The following is a 20,010-nucleotide window of genomic DNA, read 5'->3' as shown; positions in this document are numbered from 1 at the left end:
AAATTTTCATACAAGCATTTAAGGCTCCCTGTGGTAGCACCCTGCCCTCCAAATCCCAGCTGTGTTGGAAGCTCCAAACTCTGATGCCCAATCCCTACATCCAGCAAGGTCACTGCTTTCTACTTGGGTTCTATGTCCCTGCACTGTGGCTCTAGAAATGCCATCAAAGAGAATGCCAGGATGACGTGCTTTTCCTTTGTCAAGGATCAAAACCCTGAATAGGTTGCTTTCCAGGGTGTAAAAGTAGTGGTTGTATATTTATCTACCTTTTTCCGCCCTTTCACAGTGAGAGGGTAATTCAGAGCAACTATTCCATCATGGCTAGAACCAAAGGTGTCTGTCCTTTCATATAAAGTACAGTTCAAACTGATTTCATTTTTGAAGGTCTCCCTTGATGCCTCAAGCCCATATAATCTCTATCAATCCACACTGTATGGCACTGAACAAGTGACTGTATTAATCAGGGTTCTCTGGAGAAAAAGAACCAACAGGCTATATCCATACATATAGATATAGATATGGTATATTATATAGATATAGATATAATGACTAATTATAAGGCTGAGAATAATGTAATTATGAAGGCTGAGAAGTACCAAGATCTGCAGTCAACAAGCTGAAGATCAGGAAAGCCAATGGTTTTGTTCTAGTCCAAGTCTGAAAGGCTGGGAACCAGAAGAGCCGATGGTGTAAGTTCCAGTCTGAAGTCTGGCAGGCTTGAGACTCGAGTGGTGTTTAAGTCTGAAGGCAGGAAGAGAACGATGTCCCAGTCCAATGGTCGGGCAGGAGGAGTGTCCTTATTATTCCACCTGGCTGGGAGTCCGATTAGAGGCCGGCAGTCATAATCCTGCAGATGGTAGCTTCACTCCGTTGACTCCTCAGCCAAACACATACACAAAATGTATGTTTCTTTAGCTGTTACTTTTTCATGAGGATAGGTAATTTTGCCTTCCAGACTCTACAAGGACAAAGTTTATTTCTTACAGTTTCCATTGTGTATATGTGTGTGTGCGTGTGTGTATGTATGTATTCATTCCTTATAGTCTGCCTGCCTCCCTATTATGGACAACTTGAAAGATATCTACCAAGGGCCACATGAAAGCATGTACACCTATAAAGAATAAATTGTTATTTCAGGAGTCAGTGAAGTTTAGAGACGTGGCTGTGGTCTTTTCTCCGGACCAGTGGGCTCATCTGAGCCCTGAAGACAGAGAATTGTACCGGGATGTGATGCTGGATACCTGTGATCACCTTGTGTTTTTGGGTAAGGAGAGCTTTCTTTGTTAGTTTAAAACTGCCCAGGGTAGAATTTTTCCTTCCATGGGACCATCTGCAAAGTCCCTGAAAATGCTTGGCTGAATTTCAACTTGATATTCCTTGGTAAAGTATTGGCGCTGGGTGGTGATAGGCATTTTCATTTCGTGATGACGGAAGCTTCATATTCTCCAAACCATCACACCTTCCTTAAAAACCATGCTGCTGAGGCTCGTGTCTGCCTAAGAAATAGCTGGGGAACTGTTAAAAATGTAAATGGCTTTTTTTTTTTTTTTAAACAGAACAGTTCCTGAGAGATTTTTGAGGTGATATGAGATTCATTATCACCAAAAGTATGGGTCTAAATTCTGTAATAACCACAGCATGGTCAAGGTCATTTATTTTTCTTAGGACACTGGACTTACAAGGCAGAAGTGATAGCCTCTTTGAGGCGAGGGAAGGAGCCCTGGATGGTGGAGAGAGAGGTGACAAGTGCTCCATGCCCAGGTAATTGACAAGCAACAAGCAGGTGGAGGCCGTCACAGTTCACATCCCAACTGGTCAGACTAAGCTGGACCCCTCAAGTGACAGGAGAGGAGCTCCCCCGTGGGCTTCTAAAGAAATCTTATTTTGATCCCACATTCATCCCTCCCCCTGTACTCCTTTCCTTGTTCCTCCAGTCTTAGGGTACTAAATGGTGTGCTGGTTAAAATTTTTGAAGGGATAGGAGTATGAATAGCTGAACTGGTCAGATACTTGGGAGGTACTCCCATCGGTCCTTTTGTTCAAAATCAGTTACTCATCCACGAATGGATTCTTCCATTGATATTTGTAGTGTATCTCAATACTTCTACGTTATACTTAATACTTTAAAATTGAGCCTATCTCTGCCTTGATTCTTTTATTAAAACTCTATTCAGAGTCTGTACTTCTCTTATAAATTCTGAGAATACTTGAGTTTCAAAAATGAAAAATACAGCTATTTTAGGATGCTATTGAATGCACAGATTAATTCGGGAAGAACTGCCATCCTTCTTCCCATTGATGAATATTGCTCTACCTTCTATTCAGATGTTGGTTTACATTCATTAATACATTTTTTTTTTCTCAAATGTTTTGACTGTATTTTAGATTATTTTATGTATAACCCATAGATCTTGTCCATATTATGAAATTTCAAGCATACATTATTAACTATAGTCACAATGCTATGCATTAGGGCCCCAGAATTTATTCATGTTATAAATTAAAATTTGCACACTTTGACCAACGTCTATTTTTTCCACCCGCAGCTGCCCCTGGCAATCATTGTTCTTCTGTTTCTATGAGTTCAACGTTTTTTTTTTTCTTTTTAAAGATTCCACATACAAGTGTGATTACACAGTATTTGCCTTTGTCTGGCTTATTTCACTTAGCAGAATGTCCTCTAGGTTCATCCATGTTGTCACAATGGCAGGATATCCTTTTTTATGGCTGGATAATATTTCATTTTGTATATATACAACATTTACCCATTCATCTATCAATGGACACTTAGGTTGTTTCCATATCTTGGCTCTTGTGAATAATGCTGCAATGACCATGGGAGTGTTTAACTCTTCAAGATACTCATGTCATTTCTTTTGGACATATGCCCAGCAGTGGGATTGCTGAATCATATGACAGTCTTAATTAAAATTTTTGAGGATCCTCAGCCAACACTGTGAAAGTATTACTCCATTATCTTCTTGCCAAATCGCTACCATTGAAAAGCTTCACATCAATCTGACTCTTAGCATTATTGGTGATCTGTACCTTCTCTCTAGGAGCTTTTAGAATTTTCATTTCTGTTGTTCTTATAACTCATGATATTTTTACCTGGTTTGGGTTTTCCTTTTCTATCTTGTTTGGTGGTCAATGGGGCTTTTCAATTTGCAGTCTTTTCACTTTAATTCTGGGAAATTATCAGGTTACTTCTTGTTTTCAAAAACAGTTTTATAGTTTGCCCTCTTAGCACAGCTGGCAGTACATCAGTCTCATAAAATTTTATTAAGGCATAATTGACTTAAACTGTGCATATCTACAGTATACAATTGGATAAGTTCTGACATAAAGATATACCTGGGAAGCCATCCCACAGTCAAGATGGTGAACACAGTAATCATCCCCAGAGGTTTCCTTGTCCCCTTTCAATCCTCCCCTCCTCACCCTTCCCTCCTGTCCCCTCATCCCCAAGCGACCACTGATCTGCTGTCACTCTAGATTGCATTTTCTGGAGTTTTATATAAATAGGATCATGCAGTACACACTTTTTGTTTTTGATTTGTCTGGCTTCTTTAACTCAGCATAATTATTCTGAGTCACCCATGCTGTTGCATATATCAGTAGTTAATTCTTTTATACTGCTGAAAGTAATCCATTGTATAGATGTACAAAATTTGCTTATCCATCCATCTTTTCACAGGCATTTGGGTTGTTTCCAGTTTGTTTGTATTTGGAGGATGTCTTTCTTGTAGTTTTAATTACTCCTTTTCACCTAGAGTGAAAACACTGCATTGCCTTTGGCACCTTAGCGAAAAAAAAAAAATCAGTTGTCTATATATGTCTTCATAATATACCCTTACTACTCTTAATGGCTAGAGAATCTGTAGTTATATCACCTCTTTCATTCCTGACATTGATACTTTGTGTCTTCTCTTTTGTCTTCCTGATCAGTCTGGCTAGGTTATCAATTTTACTGATCTTAAAGAACCAGCTTTATGTTTTATTGTTTTTTTTCTGTACTGATTTCTTGTTCTCTATTTTATTGATTCCTGCTTTGATTTTTATTTATTACTTCCTTTCTTACTTTGGTTTAATTTGCTCTTTTAACATTTTAAGGTGGAAGCTGATTGATAGTTGTGTTCAACTATGTTTGATATTGTGCTTACCTCTTGAATCAATTATTGAGAGTGGGATATTGAAATTTCCAACTATAATTGTGAATTTATTTCTCTTTGACTTTTTTTGCATCATGTATTTTGAAGCTCTGTAGGTGCATAAACAATGCTCCTGATTAATTGACCTCTTTATTATTATTAAACAAACTTACATATTTAGCATGTAGTTATGATTTTTTTTATTCCTTTGATTAAATCCAAATTTTGTATGTCTGATTTTTTTTTGCTTTCATTTTTAAAAATTATTTCTTTAAATTTATTTTTATTACTTATTTATTTATTTTTGGCTGCATTGGGTCTTCGTTGCTGTGCACGGGCTTTTTCTGGTTGCGGTGAGCAGGGAATCTCTTCGTTGTGGTGCACAGGCTTCTCATGGCGGTGGCTTCTCTTGTTGCGGAGCACAGGCTCTAGACTCGCAGGTTTCAGTAGTTGTGGCGCATGGGCTCAGTAGTTGTGGCTTGTGGGCTCTAGAGCACAGGCTCAGTAGTTGTGGCACATGGGCTTAGTTGCTCCGTGGCATGCGGGATCTTCCTGGACCAGGGATCAAACCCATGTCCCCTGCATTGGCAGGCACATTCTTAACCACTGGGCAACCAGGGAAGCTCCTTTGCTTTCATTTTTGAAAGGGTTTAGCTGGACATAGAATTCTGGTTGATAGGTTTTTGTTTTCTTTTTCTTTTTCTTTTAAACATTAAAGATCTTCCTTTTTCTTTTTCTTTTTTTTTTTTTTTTTTGCTTGCAGTATTCCAGTGAGAAATCTGACATCATCCTTATCTTCATGTACAGCATTTTTTCCCTCTCTGGTTGATTTTTGTTTTCTCTTTATTACTGACTTTGAGCAATTTGATTATGATATGCCTTGCTGTGATTATCTTCATGTTTCCTAGGCTTGACTTTGCTGGGCTTCTTAGATCTGTGAGTTTATAGTGTTCATTGTGTTTGGAAATTTTTTGGCCATTATTTCTTTAAATATTTTTCTTTCTGGTCCTTCCATCTCCCTTTCTCATCTCTTTCAGAGATTCCAGTTGCCCATATATTAAGCCACTTGAAGTTGGCAAATCTTCTAACATTTTTTTCCCTTATGGGACTTACATTAATGGATGGTGATACTTCTCTTTACATTAATGGATGGTGATACTTCTCTTTTAATCCTGACTGTTCTAACTTTTGAGTTACATATTCCATTTCTCTTTTAATCCTGACTGTTCTAAATTTTGAGTTACATACTCCATTTCTTCAGTCCTTTTTCCTCTGGGTTCTCCAACCAGGTTTCCCAGGTTACTGTGTTGTCTTTGTGTAACTTTGTCTTTGGCCATACGATTTTTCTATACATGTGAACTATTAGCTTTATTTAAATATTATATCTTCAAATCAATTTTCACTTTGTTCTTTTTTATTATCACCTGATTTCATCTTATGTTGCAATGTCTTTTAGACAGTATTAGTCATGTATATCTTTAAACTATTCCTCTGTAGCCATACATTTTCTAATTACTTCAGTAGCATTTTAAGATCTAGAATGATGAGGGTAAAAGAAACACATGCTAGTTTTCCATTGTTAATTAACCTTTTTAATTAAAAAAATTTCCTAGCAATTAACCCATTTTCATTTAGATTTCTTTATTACCCAAAAAAATAAATGCTAGAAATTATCTTTTTGTCAAACTGTGGGGTCATAAGTTTGATAGAGTCTAGTGTTATCAAGATACTAGAAAGTAAAGATGTGCTCATGCAATATAATAACTTACTTGAGTGTGGTGTGTGTATACATAAAAAAATAGGACTCCTTTTCATTTCTAAGAATCTATGCCTAGAATACATTTCAACAAATTAACAAAGATGTGTATATATGATTGTTCTTAGTGTTCTTGGCAATAACAAAAATAAACAGAACTCAAATATCCAAGTAGAGCACTGGCCCAATCAATAATAACCCTGTCATAAAGTAAAATATTAAATATTAGTAAAATTGATAAACCAGGTTAATATTTACTCATAGAGAAATCCCCAGTTTTGTTGTTCAAAGGAAAGTATTTAAAGTATAATCACTTTCACAAATTGCCGTATCTATAGAGAGAGATTTTAAAGGACCTTAGTGAAAATAAAACTTTAATCCTTGCTTAGAATTTCATGTGGCCCTTTTTAGAGTCTTTAAACTTTTATGTTTTGGTGATTACAATTTCAACGAGTCATTTTTCAGTTACAAATGTTAAGTATTTCAAGTTGAAAGAAATTTTTCACTGGATACACGTCGATCACTTAAATTATCCTTGTACTTGGAGAACACTTCTCTCTCATTCCTCCCCTGACAAACTCCAACTTCTCCTCCTACCCCTCCAAAGTCCTCAGTCACTGAACCCTTCTCTCCCTGCTACCCCACTAACTAGTGATCTCATTTGTTGTGATGCCTGGATTTAATTTTATTTTTCTCATACTGTCTTCCCATTAGCATGTCAACCATCACTGGTGAATTATCATGCCCTTTATGAATCTATGAATACCTTCAGACAAAGCTCTCACCATGCAAAATATCAAAAACCTTCTACTTTTGTTCAGCGTTATGAATGTGGTGACTGCAGCATGGTTTTTAGCTATAGATCACAACTTACTGAACACCAGCGAATTCATAAGGTAGAGAAAGCCCACAGATACGATGAAAATGCAAAGGACTTTAGGCATCCCGCATCATTTACAACGGTCCAAAGAATTTATATTCTGGATAAACACCTTGAATGTAACCAATGTGGCAAAACCTTTAACAGAGCTTCAAAGTTTATTCAACATCAGAGCACCCACGGCGGACTGAAACCACACAAGTGTGATGTGTGTCAGAGGGCCTTCAGGTTTCTTTCATCCCTTATTACACATCAGAGATTTCATGCTGGCAAGAGATCAAATCTGACTCAGCATCAAAGAACTCCTCCACAAAAGAAACTCTTTGTCTGTACATTTTGTGGAAGAACCTTTCACAGTTCCTCAGAAAAAATTCAACACCAAAAATCTCATACTAGAAAGAAATACTACACATGTAATCACTGCAGAAAGGACTTCAATCCATATTCACAGTTTCTCTTACATCAAAGAGTTCATACTGGAGAGAGACCCTACAAATGTAATGATTGTGAAAAATCCTTTAAAAGCCAATCGAATCTTAACAAACATCAGAAAATTCATACTGGAGAGAAGCCCTTTTCATGTAATGAATGTGAGAAGACCTTTACCCAGCTCATAGATCTTAATCGTCATCAACAAATCCACACTGGGGAGAAACTTTACATCTGTGATGACTGTAAAAAGACCTTTGTCCGTTTCTCAGATCTAACGCGACACCGAAGAACTCATACTGGAGAGAGACCCTACAAATGTAATGTTTGTGAAAAAACCTTTAAACATCAGTCAAATGTTATTAAACACCAGAAAATTCATTCTGAAGAAAGGCCCTTTACATGCGACGGATGTGAAAATACCTTTCGCTATTACTCTGACCTTAACCGACATAAAAAAATTCATACTAAAGAGAAACCCTATAAATGTAGTGAGTGTCAAAAGCTTTTTAACCATAGTTCAAACCTTAGTAAGCATATGAAAATCCATACTGGAGAGAAACCCTTCGTATGTAATCAATGTGGAAAAGCTTTCAGTCTAAACTCTAAACTTTCTCGACATCTGAAAACTCATGATAAAAAGAAACCCTAAGACTATAGAAGATGCAGGAAGGCACTTAGAAATCACTTACCTTTTACTAGAAATCAAAAATCTAAACCAAAGAGATCAATGTGGAAAGGGTTTTAGCCAAAGCCCATTCTTCTGCATGAATTCATCCTGTATGGAATATTTTAGAAATTTAAATACATGTTGAAGCAACGGGAAGATGTGATCAGAGATGTACTTTCTATATTATAATTGACTCAAATCTTTGAGCAAAAATAGTTAAACATGCTCAAGCAAAACGTGAAACTGAATGAGGCAGTTCCTATGATGGGAAGTAGGCTAAGAGGCAGCTCAAAGGGTGTAGTAAAAAGAACAGATTCATTTTGCTGTTTGTTCATAATCTATTTTCACTGGGTGAATAAAATCATATTTTTAATAGAGGTAGCTCTCTAAAAGTGTAAACTTTTGTATGGAGAGGATGAAACCCTAATCTAAGTGTAAGTAAGGAAAACAAAAGCCATCTCTTTGGAATTAAAACTTCAGAGAAGAAGAAACTTTGCCAGTGAACAATGAAAAACAAAAAGTGGGTCACTATTTAAAAAACTAAAGGATAAAGAGTTAAGAGGGTAGACATGAGAAATCCAAAGGTTGTGGGTCAGTGGTGAGAAGATGGCCTCTGCTCCTGTTCTATATGAAAACAACTCGGAGACACCCAGCCTCCCCAAATAGCTGGCACCACTCTTGGATGTATCTGGAGAACCAAGAGGAGATGGAGAGATTGCAACAATTTTAGAACTTAGATTCAGGACCTGGAGAATTTATTACTCATAGTGTTATCTGTAATAAGTTGACTTCCTGTATTCCCTGATGACTAAATCATAAGTTTTCTAGTGCATGCTAATACTGGTGTGTAATGCTGGATACAATCAGGCCTTGTGTCAGAAATCTAGACTTTCCTGAATTGGTTCCCATAATCATTGGTGGCAGCTTAACCCTGTTCAGCCAAGTGGGATGGGCGTAGTCTAACAAGTCTCTTTAGGACTGGCCTCAATCCATAGAAAGTGATGGAAAGACAACATTGTTTCTTCGACGGTCATTTTCTCATCTTTCTGACCTCTGCTTTTCCAGATATTAGAGTATAATAGTGGCTGCCACAGAGCTAAATTGTTGTAATCCCCAGATGTGGCCCCTCATCTCATGATCGTTCCTTATGTGCTTTTTATCTCTAAGAAAAGGTGTGTACATAAGTTCACTTTTTGCAAATAACTTATAAAACTACAATGTGTCTGTTAAGTTATATATGAGCTGAAAATGCAACTGAAATAAGTTTTTAAATGAGTACAAAATAAATGTTATAAATACAATTATAAAAATGTAAAATGGTTATTGGGATAAGGAGGGGAAAATTTGGCAATTACTCCTAATTTTGGTCCTTAAAATTCTGGTTTAGAGTCAAATTTAACAGGAATTATTTTATGTGCTTAAAAACATTAAGGAGGCTTTCCTGGTGGCGCAGTGGTTGAGAATCTGCCTGCCAATGCAGGGGACACGGGTTCGAGCCCTGGTCTGGGAAGATCCCACATGCCGCGGAGCAACTGGGCCCATGAGCCACAACTACTGAGCCTGCGCGTCTGGAGCCTGTGCTCCGCAACAAGAGAGGCCGTGACAGTGAGAGGCCCGCGCACCGCGATGAAGAGTGGCCCCCGCTCGCCCCAACTAGAGAAAGCCCTCACACAGAAACGAAGACCCAACACAGCCAAAAATAAATAAATAAATTAAAAAAAAAAATTAAGAATTTCCAACATGGCCCCTAACTGTAAAGTCTATACTATAAGGAGAAAAGAAAGAAGCTTAATAGAACAGAACAGCTTGTACTGAAAAGTCTAGTATTCCAAATTTGCTAACACCAGACTCAATAGAAACCTAGATTCCAATAAGAAATGTCTAACATATTCTTTTTATATCTGTTGCCATGTTTCCTGGGAACTATCACTAATTATAAGCCAAAAGTCTCTAATTATATGAAAATAAAAAGGATAAAAGGATAGCCATTATGCAAAAGTTAGGCCATTCAAGACATTCTCATTGGCAAGTTTCAGCTGAAAAATCTTAATTTCCTATCGGATTTTAATATTAACACACATAAGATATTTCCACTGTTTAAGCAAATAATAAGAGTTATCGGTATGATAAGTGGAGAAGCTAGAAGTGCTTATATAGAGGCTTAAAATGTCATCTAAACACTAACATAGTGTGTACAACTTCCTTTTTTTGCTTTTAATAATTAATTCCTTATTTAAATTCACTGTCACACATTTGAGGACAGAATCCAACAGGGTGTTGTAGGTTGATGTGAGTTGCTCCAAAAGATACACTGAAGTCTTAACCCCTGTGTGCAGGAAAAACTCAGTTCTCCTGTGTTTCTCCTTTATCCCACACTACCACCACATTCACACTTGTGACACCAGATGTGTGGGTTTTTTCCCCACACGAAGCAATTCTGTGATACTGGTTGAGTGTCTTATAATTTAATTCATTTCTGACTATACCCACCTGGAGATAGTGTCAGATCCCACAGGGTAAGGGTACAAGTCCCACAAGACTGCCCCTCAACCCCAACTTCAAATCCCAAGTCCAGGTTGTCACCTGTGCTTCTGACAGGTTGGCTATAAATCAGAGGTTCCCATGACCCTCTCCTAGAGTTTGATTAACTTGCTAGAGCAACTCACAGAACTCAGGTGAACAGTTTACTTGCTGTTTACCAGTTTATTATAAAAGGATATGATAAAGGATGCAGGTGAATATTTAGATGGAAGACATGCATAGGGCAACATATGTGGGAAGGGGCATGGAGCTCCTGGGGAAGCCACTCTCCCAGCACCTCCACCTGGAAGCTCTCCAAACCCCATACTTTTGGGGTTTTTATGGAGGCTCTATCATGCAGGCAGGATGTGGAACCAGGAGCACGGAATACCATGGTTAGTCCCCTTATTACCACCTCCGCAGATGAAGGGATTTGGGTCCGTTACTAGAAGGCTATGGAGACAGAGTTAGAAGACAAAACCCAACCTGTTCAATCTGAGAATTTAAAGCACCATAAATTAGGAAATTATAAGCTACTAAATTATCATAAGAACAGTTGGTTTTGATGTGGAATGAAATAAGGTTAGATCCTCAAACCTCATACTGTCACACAACAATGTGGAAAGGAACAGATTAACTTAAACATCATCTCTTTCATTATTTTAAAAGGGAGGCACACGTGGCATAATGTTTGAATTGTTGAACGTTTTCATGGTGCCCAGTGAATGTTACAACACATTTATTAAACACGCTCTATTTCTCTCCTGTGTGAGTTTTCTGATGTGATAATGAGGTTTGATTTATGGCTGAAAGTTTTCTCACATTAATTGTGTTTATACAATTTCACTCCTCTATGCCTATCCACAGAGTTTTAGCATTGTGTAAATTACCTGATTTGTTCCTTTGTTGATCACCGCTTTCTTGGAATTCATTCCTTATGAGTTTTCTGATGTAGCAAGAAGTTTGATTTGTGGCAAAATGTTTTCTCGCATCCGTGACACTCATAGGGTTTCTCCCTGTGTGTATTTTCTGATGTTCAGTGAGAGTCCACAGCCGATAGTAGGCTTCCCCACACTTGTTACATTCCTAGGGTTTCTCTCCCATATGAATTCTCCGATGTACTCTGAAGCCTGACTTATGGCAGGAGGATTTCCCACGTTCAGCACATTCATACGGCTTCTACCCAGTGTGAGTTCGCTGGTGTTCAACAAAGGAGAACTTCTGGTGGAAGGTTTTCCCACATTCATTACACTCGTAGGGTCTCTATCCTGTGTGTGTCCTCTGATGGCAAGTAAGGGCCGACTTCCGGCAGTATGTTCTCCCACATTTGCTACATTCATATGGTCTCCCCCATATAGTTCTCTGATGCTTGATGTGTGAGTTTTTGTTGATGGCATGTCCACGTCCGTTGCACTCATAAAGATTCCCCTTTGTGTGCACTCTCTTATATTCACTGTGGTTTGATGTCACAGCGAATGTTCTACCACAGTTATTAAACACACTGCGTTTCTCTCCAGTGTGAGTTCTGTGATGTATAGTGAGTGTTGACTTATGGCAGAAAAATTTCCCACATTTGTTACATAGGTAAGATTTCTCTCCTCTATGAGTTATCTAATGTGCCATGAGGGCTGCTTTAGTACATAAAATTTTTCCACACTGATTTCATTCGTAGGGTTTCTCTCCTGTGTGAGATCTCTGATGCACATTGAGGGCTGAATGACAGAAGGTTTTCCCACATTCTTTTTTTTTTTTTTTTTTTTTTAGCAAAGCAAGAAGCCTTTTTTTAAAATTTTTATTTATTTATTTATTTATGGCTGTGCTGGGTCTTCGTTTCTGTGCGAGGGCTTTCTCTAGTTGTGGCAAGTGGGGGCCACCCTTCATCGCAGTGCGCGGGCCTCTCACCATCGCGGCCTCTCTTGTTGCGGAGCACAGGCTCCAGATGCGCAGGCTCAGCAATTGTGGCTCACGGGCCCAGTTGCTCCGCGGCATGTGGGATCCCCCCAGACCAGGGCTCGAACCCGCGTCCCCTGCATTGGCAGGCAGACTCCCAACCACTGCGCCACCAGGGAAGCCCCTTCCCACATTCTTTACATTCATTTGGTTTCTCTCCTCTGTGAGTTCACTGATGAACAGCGAGGTAAGATTCTTGTTGAAGGCGTTCCCACATTCTTTGCATTCGTAAGGTTTCTCCTGTGTGTAACCTGAAATGTTCAGTGAGGGCTGACTTCCAAAAAAAAGGTCTTCCCACATTCATGACACTCATAGGATTTCTCCCCTCTGAATTTTCTGATGCACGATGAGGGCCAATTTGTCAGTGAAGATTTTTCCACATATGCTGCATTCATAGGGTCGCTCTCCAGTATGAATTCTTTGGTGTCTAGTAAGGTTTGTCTTTACACGGAAAGTTTTCCTACAGTCATTACGAACATAGGGTTTCTCCCTTGTATGAATTCTCTGGTGTACAATGAGGGTGGACTTCTTAGAAAAGGCTTTCCTACATTCATTACATTAATTTGGTTTCCTTTCAGAATGTATCCTCCTCTATGTGAAGAGGACTGCCCTCTTGAAGAGGTTTTCCCACATTTGTCATAGCCAAAAGGTTGCTTCAAAGCCTGAATGTTCTGGTGCAGAATAAAATCTTCATTTTGACTTCTGGCTTTCCTAACTGGATTATATTTGTATTGTTTTATTCCAGAACGACTTTTCTCTTGCTTAGAAACGAGTTGCGTTTTCCCACATCTACTGTATTCATCAGGAACCTTTTTAAAGTAGCTTTTCTTTGCAATGATTACTTCTGAATTAGTTTTCAAATTGTTTCCACATGGATATCTGTAGGGTGTTTTTCTTGAGGGAACAATATTCATGCCCAGATTAAATGTTTTCCCAAATACAGTAGCTCTCTCTGTAATCAGTGTTTTATTGCAGAAGAATACAATTTGCCTCAAATGTTTGCCTTGGATTTCCTTGTCCTCCTTTAAGGCATCATCAGCTTCTAGGAAGAAGTACCATTAATAATAACATGTGATCCGTGACACACTTGCTATGAAATGAGAGTTCCTTACAAATGCCTTGTTGTGGTGGACCGGCCCAGCTCTTCAGGATTAGGGAAATGTCAAATACAAACATCTCCTACTGATTTGGGGGAAAGAAAAAAACAAAAAATAGAAAAAAAGCCAGCCCACCCACACCAGCCTGTTTAACAGGATGAAAGGAAGAGGAAAGTAGCAAAGAATACGAGTACCTCTGACATGGAAAAAGGAAAACAGTCACAAGGAACAGTAAGCACAAAGTATACTGCAAGTGTGTCTGACACAGTATTGAATAAGACAGATGAGACTCAAAGAAGCACTCAGAGACAGTGAGACCAGGAGACAGAGACTTCAGAGAGATGGTCAGAGTTACAAAGAGACACAGAAGGAAGGCGTGAGTCTCAAATTTTGCTAGCGACATGGGAACTTCAGAATTTGCACAAATACAAAGAATAGAAAGAAAGACTGTGGGCTGAGCAGGGCTGGAACTAGGGTGAGGTAGGCGTGACCTCTAGGGCACGTGCACCCCCCCCCCCCAAGAGTGAGTGTCTTCTTAAGTTCTGTATCTGAGGCACCTTGGTTGTCTCACCCTAGTCCCCACCCAGTGGGACTGAGCATGGAGAGTGAAACTGATCTCTCAGTTAAAGGATGGAGAGAAACATGGAATGCAACTAGATTTGCAAATAGATTGTGTAAATCAAGCAAGATTTATTTTTTTAAGACTGACCTATGAATGTCTGAATATACAACAAGTCTATGTTAAAGGAAGGTGGGGTCAGGTAGGCAAAAGAGAATGCCACAGAACTGAAGTTCAGAGTATGCTAAAAGAAGGTCTGTATACCAGGGATGGATAACTTAGCAGCAAAAATCTTTACACATTTCGATTAAAGAAGTACATTTAGGACTTCCCTGGTGGTGCAGTGGTTAAGAATCCATCTGCCAATGCAGGGGACACGGGTTCGAGCCCTGGTCCAGGAAGATCCCACATGCCGCAGAGCAACTAAGCCCGTGTGCCACAGCTACTGAGCCTGCGCTCTAGAGCCCGCGAGCCAAAACTACTGAGCCCGTGTGCCACAACTACTGAAGCCCACGCGCCTAGAGCCTGTGCTCCGCAACAAGAGAAGCCACCGCAATGAGAAGCCTGCACGCGGTAACGAAGAGTAGCCCCCGCTCGCCGCAAGTAGAGAAAGCCCGCACGCAGCAACGAAGACCCAACACAGCCAACAATAAATAAACAAGCAAACAAATAAATAAATAAATAAAAATTAAAAAAAAAAAAAAGAAGTACATTTATTCGGGGACAATGTTTTTAAGTATCTATAGCATGACAGTCATTTGTCCTCAATTACTTCCCAAGGTCTGGGGCCTATAAAAAGAGATTCCTGAGGAACATTACAAAGATGCCAACTATGATCACTAACCACCATAGAACTCTCATTTCCACTGGTTTCCACCTGCTTAGTTATCACTCACCTGAGTAGTTCTGACTTGAGAATTCCTCTACTGTCCATGGTTCTTCTCCTTGCTCCAGTCTGAAGATCACATCTGGTTTGCTAATGTTGATACCCTGTTAAAATGATATAGAACTTGGACCAAGCCCTTTGGACTTTGGGGACTTGAAGGATGAAGAAAGACAGCTTCAAAAGCTGTGTGATGAAGATGTCCAGCAACAGGTCATTAGAGCTAGAACATTCAGGGGAAGGGTGGAGGGAGGGCAGTGAGCACAAGCACGACACTAACATTGCCCAAAAGGGTTTAATCATCTCTCTCCCCTGACACTCAAGGCTAAATAATGAAATTCAACATGTTTTTGCAACACAGAGCAAACACATCTCTTGGCAGTTACACAGGGAAGCTGTACTTACCCACTGAGATGCGGCTGCTGTAGTTCTCCAGCACCACATCCCTCTACAGTAGCCTCTGAGCACGGTTCAGGTGCTGCCACTCCTCCTGGGTGAAGTCCGCAGTCAGGTCCTTGAATGAAACCAATCTCTGCAAGAATACGTTTAATCTGAGGTGAACAGAAGCCCAGTGGATCCCTGGGGTGCCCCCATCCTCCACTTTGGAGACCACTGTTGTGATCATGGAAATCCATAAAGAGATATTTGTCAGCAAGGACTGTTAAGATTTGTGATCAAATTTGCATTTTGGAAGCAATGCTCCAGAGCATAGGGGTTGGCACACTACAGCCTGTGAGCCTAATCCAACCCACTAAGACCCAAATCCGGCCATGCCCATTTGTTTACACGTATTCTGTACTGCTGTCACACTACAGCAGCTGTGCTGAGTTGATTTGACAGAGACCAGAGGGCCAGCAAAGCCAAAAGTAGTTATTATCTGGTCCTTTACAAAAAATGTCTGCTGTCCCCAACTCTAGAAAAATGGGAAATGGCTTAAAGATCAAATTAGAGGGGAAGAAAACTAGGACGCCATGGTGAGACATGACCACAGGTAGCTCTGGTAGGGGTGGGAAGGAGGGAATCAATCCTACATGATGAGGAGCCAGAGGATTTGGCCACTAATTGGTTGTGCATGGGAGATATAATGTGCAGATTATTTTGTTCCAGATTATTTTGGGAGCATCATATGCTGAGATTAGGAATACAAGACAAAAGCAAAAAAAGAATCGAGCATAGGAAACTGATGCATTGCTGTTTCAGATGCCATGCTCGAGTCTGTGAAGGATACAAGTAGAGATGTCCAGTGGGCAGTTGGATATATGGTTCTGAAGCTCAGAAGAGAGAGTGGTGACCAAAAGCAATATTAGAAGGCATAAATAACAGGGCAGATCTCTATGGACCAATATGGAGTGATTCCCAGGCTATATTGGTAAGTGAGAAAGAGTATCTATAGTATGCTACCTTTTATGTAAGAAAGGGGATGTAAGAAAATACACATGTATCTGCTTATGTGTACAAAAGGAAATACAGAAAGGGTAGACCAGAAACCAAAGAAACTGGTTACCTTCAGGGGACAGGTGGGAATAGTTGGAAAGAATGGGGGCGACAGGAATGGGGTAGAATGGGATGGGGGGAAAGCGACAACTCTCTAAGTGTGTCTTTGTCTGTGGCGTCACAGACATTCTCAGAGATGCATTTCAAGGAGGGTGTGGTCAGACTGTCAAACGCAATAAAGAGTTTACTAAAGCATGAACTGGAAAATACCCACTGGATTTGAAAATATTTACTAGAACAGATTCATGAGTGTGGTGGCGGCAGACACAAGACTGCATCAAGTGAGTTGAAATGACATGAGCAGGTGAGAAACGTGGTTCAAGCAACTCAGAACAATCAGAGAGTGGAGGGCACTTCCCTGGTGGGCCAGTGGGTAAGACTCCATGCTCCCAATGCAGGGGGGCCCGGGTTCAATCCCTGGTCAGGGAACTAGATCCTGGATGCATGCCGTAACTAAGACCTGGTGCAGCCAAAAATAAATAAATAAATGAAAATAAAATCTTTAAAAAAAAAAAAAAGAAAGAGTGGAGATTGCAGGGAAACATGTATGTGTTTAGAAAGTAATCTCCTTAGCTACGCCTGGTACCCCTTGCCTCCAACTCACAGCCTCACCAATCCTTCAATGAAGTGTCTTTTCCTGACAAATCTGTACCCTGCCCATCCCCTTCCATTGCAACTCACATCTTTCTTCTGAAAGTTGAACTGAGGCTTTGCTGAGCCACAATAATCAATGGTCTTTGAATATGGTATGATCACCCAGATTCTGCTCACCCTGGAGAGGAAAATTCTGGTCCAGTAACTCTTGAATATGCTCCTTTCAGGAATTCTGTCTCGGCCTTAAAATCCTAGGGAGAGATTTCAGTTCAGAAACATGTTCTTCCAGGTGTGATTTCTGTCCTTGGAGGCTTCTGCTTTTTCCTTCACTGGGACGGTTTTGTTTCCACCTGGGCGTAGCAGCCACTTTTCCATTAGCTGGAATCTGCTCTTGCGGTCCCAAGGTTCAAGTGCCTGGTGAGCTGGACCTTTCCTAAAATCCAATCAAGGCCGCTGAGAAGTGAGACAATACTGCAGGAGGCAGAAAGAGCCCAGAAGCCTCGATTACACCTTGTGACCTAAGGAAAATAGGTCCAATGGTTTGATTATCAAAATACATAGTATAACTGCTTTCTAGGGCACACAGAAGGCAAGTCATCATGCCAGAAAAAACCCAATGGGTGTAGGTAGAGGGGAATGCATATTACAAAGATCATGAGACTGGGAGTAAAACAGACTTCATTTTAAAATCAACTCATTCACCACAGAATAAATCACTTTAGCTCTCTGTAAATGAGGTTTTAAAATGTGCTCCGAAAGGGGGCAGTAATGCCGACTTCACAGCCTGGTTGGGAGGATTGAGGGAGATATCTAAAAATCTTTGTAACACTGATTGCAAGGGATACTTGTCGAGGGTGTATTATATTCTGGGCTTGCTTTTTACTTCAGAACAACCCTATGGGGCAAATATCATTCCTAGGCTCATTTTACAGATGAGGAAACAGGATGAAATAACATGCCCTGGGATGCAGTGCTGTTCTGTGGCAGCACCTGGTCTGGACACAAACATCATGCTCTTAAAACCTGCAGCGCTGCAGACATCACCCCCCAGCGCCAGCCCCCTGAAATCTTTTCCAGTCATATCTACACCCTGGCCATTCTCTTCAACTGAAGCTCACATCTTTCTTCTAATAAATGCTTAGTATAAAATAACTAATATAATGATTACCATATTTGTTTCTATAAATAGTCCTTCCCTTCCCTAACGGCCTTCAGTATTCTTCAACCCAGCCCAGCAGGCTGCAGATCCAAGCGCCTCAGCGGAACTTTGGGGATCAGATTTTAGCCATTTGGATGTACAAACCTTGCACCTTCACAGAGCACCTTCTTCAGGCAATGAATGGCTGCAGGGAGCGCCCGCCATGAGACCTGCAGGTCAGGAGCCCGGCCCTCGCTCCCTTTCTCTGGGACCATGGGAAACCCGGCTCCGGGCCTCCCTGGAGAGGGATGCGGGGAGAGCGCGCACCCACTCTCCGCGGACCGAGGCCAGCTCCGCCCAGCCACTTCCCCTCCAGCCCCCGAGGGCTCGGAGCTCCCCGCCAATCATTTAACTTGTGGGTGCACCCGCTTCGCTCCCAGTTCACCAGGCCCAGGTGACCACGGAACGGCGCACCCCGGCGGCTGCAGGACCCTCCGCGGGAAAAGCCTAGAGGAGAACACGTAAACGCGCCCACGTAGAGAGCCGAGGCCTCACATGCGCAGAAGAGGCCGCCGGGCCGTCCTTCCCAGGTTTTCCAAAGGGCGGTCGACGCTTTTCCGGACTACATTCCCCATAAGGCACCGCGGCCACCGCCCACAACGGAGTGCTCCTTAGAGGAGCCTCTTGTCCTTACTCAGCTTGGTTGATTGCTAGGAACCATTAATACAAAAAGAAAAGGTGCATATGAATTTCACCGAAGACTATAGATGAGAAGCGAAGATTACAGACTATGAAGTGTCCACCAAAATGCTAATGATTCCCAAATCCTTATCTTTCTCCTAAACTTCTCTTAGGAACACCAGAGGTGTATAGTCCCTTATTCTTCCTCCTGTTTTTCCCACTCAGCATCAGAACACACACTGGGGAGTAAACCCAATGAACATTTTAAATGTGAGAAAGCCTTCTATAGTATATATCCAGGATCTCATAGGGGAGCACGCAGAAGAACGTAACCAACACAACAAAGCTTTCACCTATTTTGGTGAATCCATATAAATATTTTGAATGTATGAAAACGTAGAATTCAAACATTCTCTAATCCAAGAATTCATGCTGAAAGGAAATCTATCAGTGGGGAGCATTGCATGGCTTGCCCAGCTTATGGCTTGGAAAGAGCAGGACTGGAGGATTGGGTGACAGCAAGAATATCCAAGGAAAACACGTGTAACAGGGAGCTCAGCTCGGTGCTCTGTGATGACCTAGATGGGTGGGACTGGGGGGGAGAGAGGTCCAAGAGGGAGGGGATATATGTATACATATAGCTGATTCACTTCACTGTACAGCAGAAACTAACACAACATTATAAAGCAATTATACTCCAATAAAAAAAGACGATGTGAAGACACAGAGGGAATGAAACCTACAAGCCAAGGAACGCCCGAGGCTACAAGAAGCTAGGAGAAGGGCTTGGCGAATCTCCTTCACTTCGCTCAGGAGGAATCAACCCTGCCGACAAGTTGATTTCAGACTTCTAGCCTCCGGAACTGTGAGACAATAAATTTCTGTTGTTTAAGCCACCCAGTTTGCGGTACCTTGTTACTGCAGACCTAGCTAACTAACACAGAAGGCAAGATGGCAGAAGGAATGATTTGAGGACAGGCAGAAGTTACTGCAGCACTATGGAAATTTTTTAAAAGGAAAATACTTAACATCAAAGATAAAATTTACCTATGAGCCTGTACCTAAAAGTGTTGATTTATGTAATATTTTTATTTTCTTTTCTTCAGTGCTTATCTCAGTAAGGATCTGTGTGTATTCTATTCTTTCTGCCTTTACACACACACACGTGCATACATTTGAAATTCAAATTCAACTAGTAAGTTAAGAAT

The 20,010-nt window shown here is 40.7% G+C and overlaps 1 pseudogene across 1 annotated transcript in view; it reads right to left on the bottom strand.

Annotated features, from left to right (window-relative positions):
- The window catches only part of LOC309614450 (methylsterol monooxygenase 1 pseudogene), a 60,576-nt pseudogene extending 41,946 nt beyond the window's left edge, over positions 1-18,630 (bottom strand). The window contains exons 1-4 of the transcript XR_014249781.1: positions 18,287-18,630; positions 17,161-17,501; positions 15,301-15,427; positions 14,909-15,002 (exon numbers count right to left, since the gene is read on the bottom strand). The product of XR_014249781.1 is annotated as a methylsterol monooxygenase 1 pseudogene (transcript). The remainder of the gene's footprint in view (positions 1-14,908; positions 15,003-15,300; positions 15,428-17,160; positions 17,502-18,286) is intronic.
- Between the last annotated feature and the right edge of the window lie 1,380 nt (positions 18,631-20,010).

Source organism: Balaenoptera borealis (assembly GCF_965194805.1).
Source record: "Balaenoptera borealis genome assembly, chromosome: 16".
In the NCBI taxonomy this organism is placed as follows: Eukaryota; Metazoa; Chordata; class Mammalia; order Artiodactyla; family Balaenopteridae; genus Balaenoptera; species Balaenoptera borealis.
This window is presented reverse-complemented; position numbering and strand designations above follow the sequence as displayed.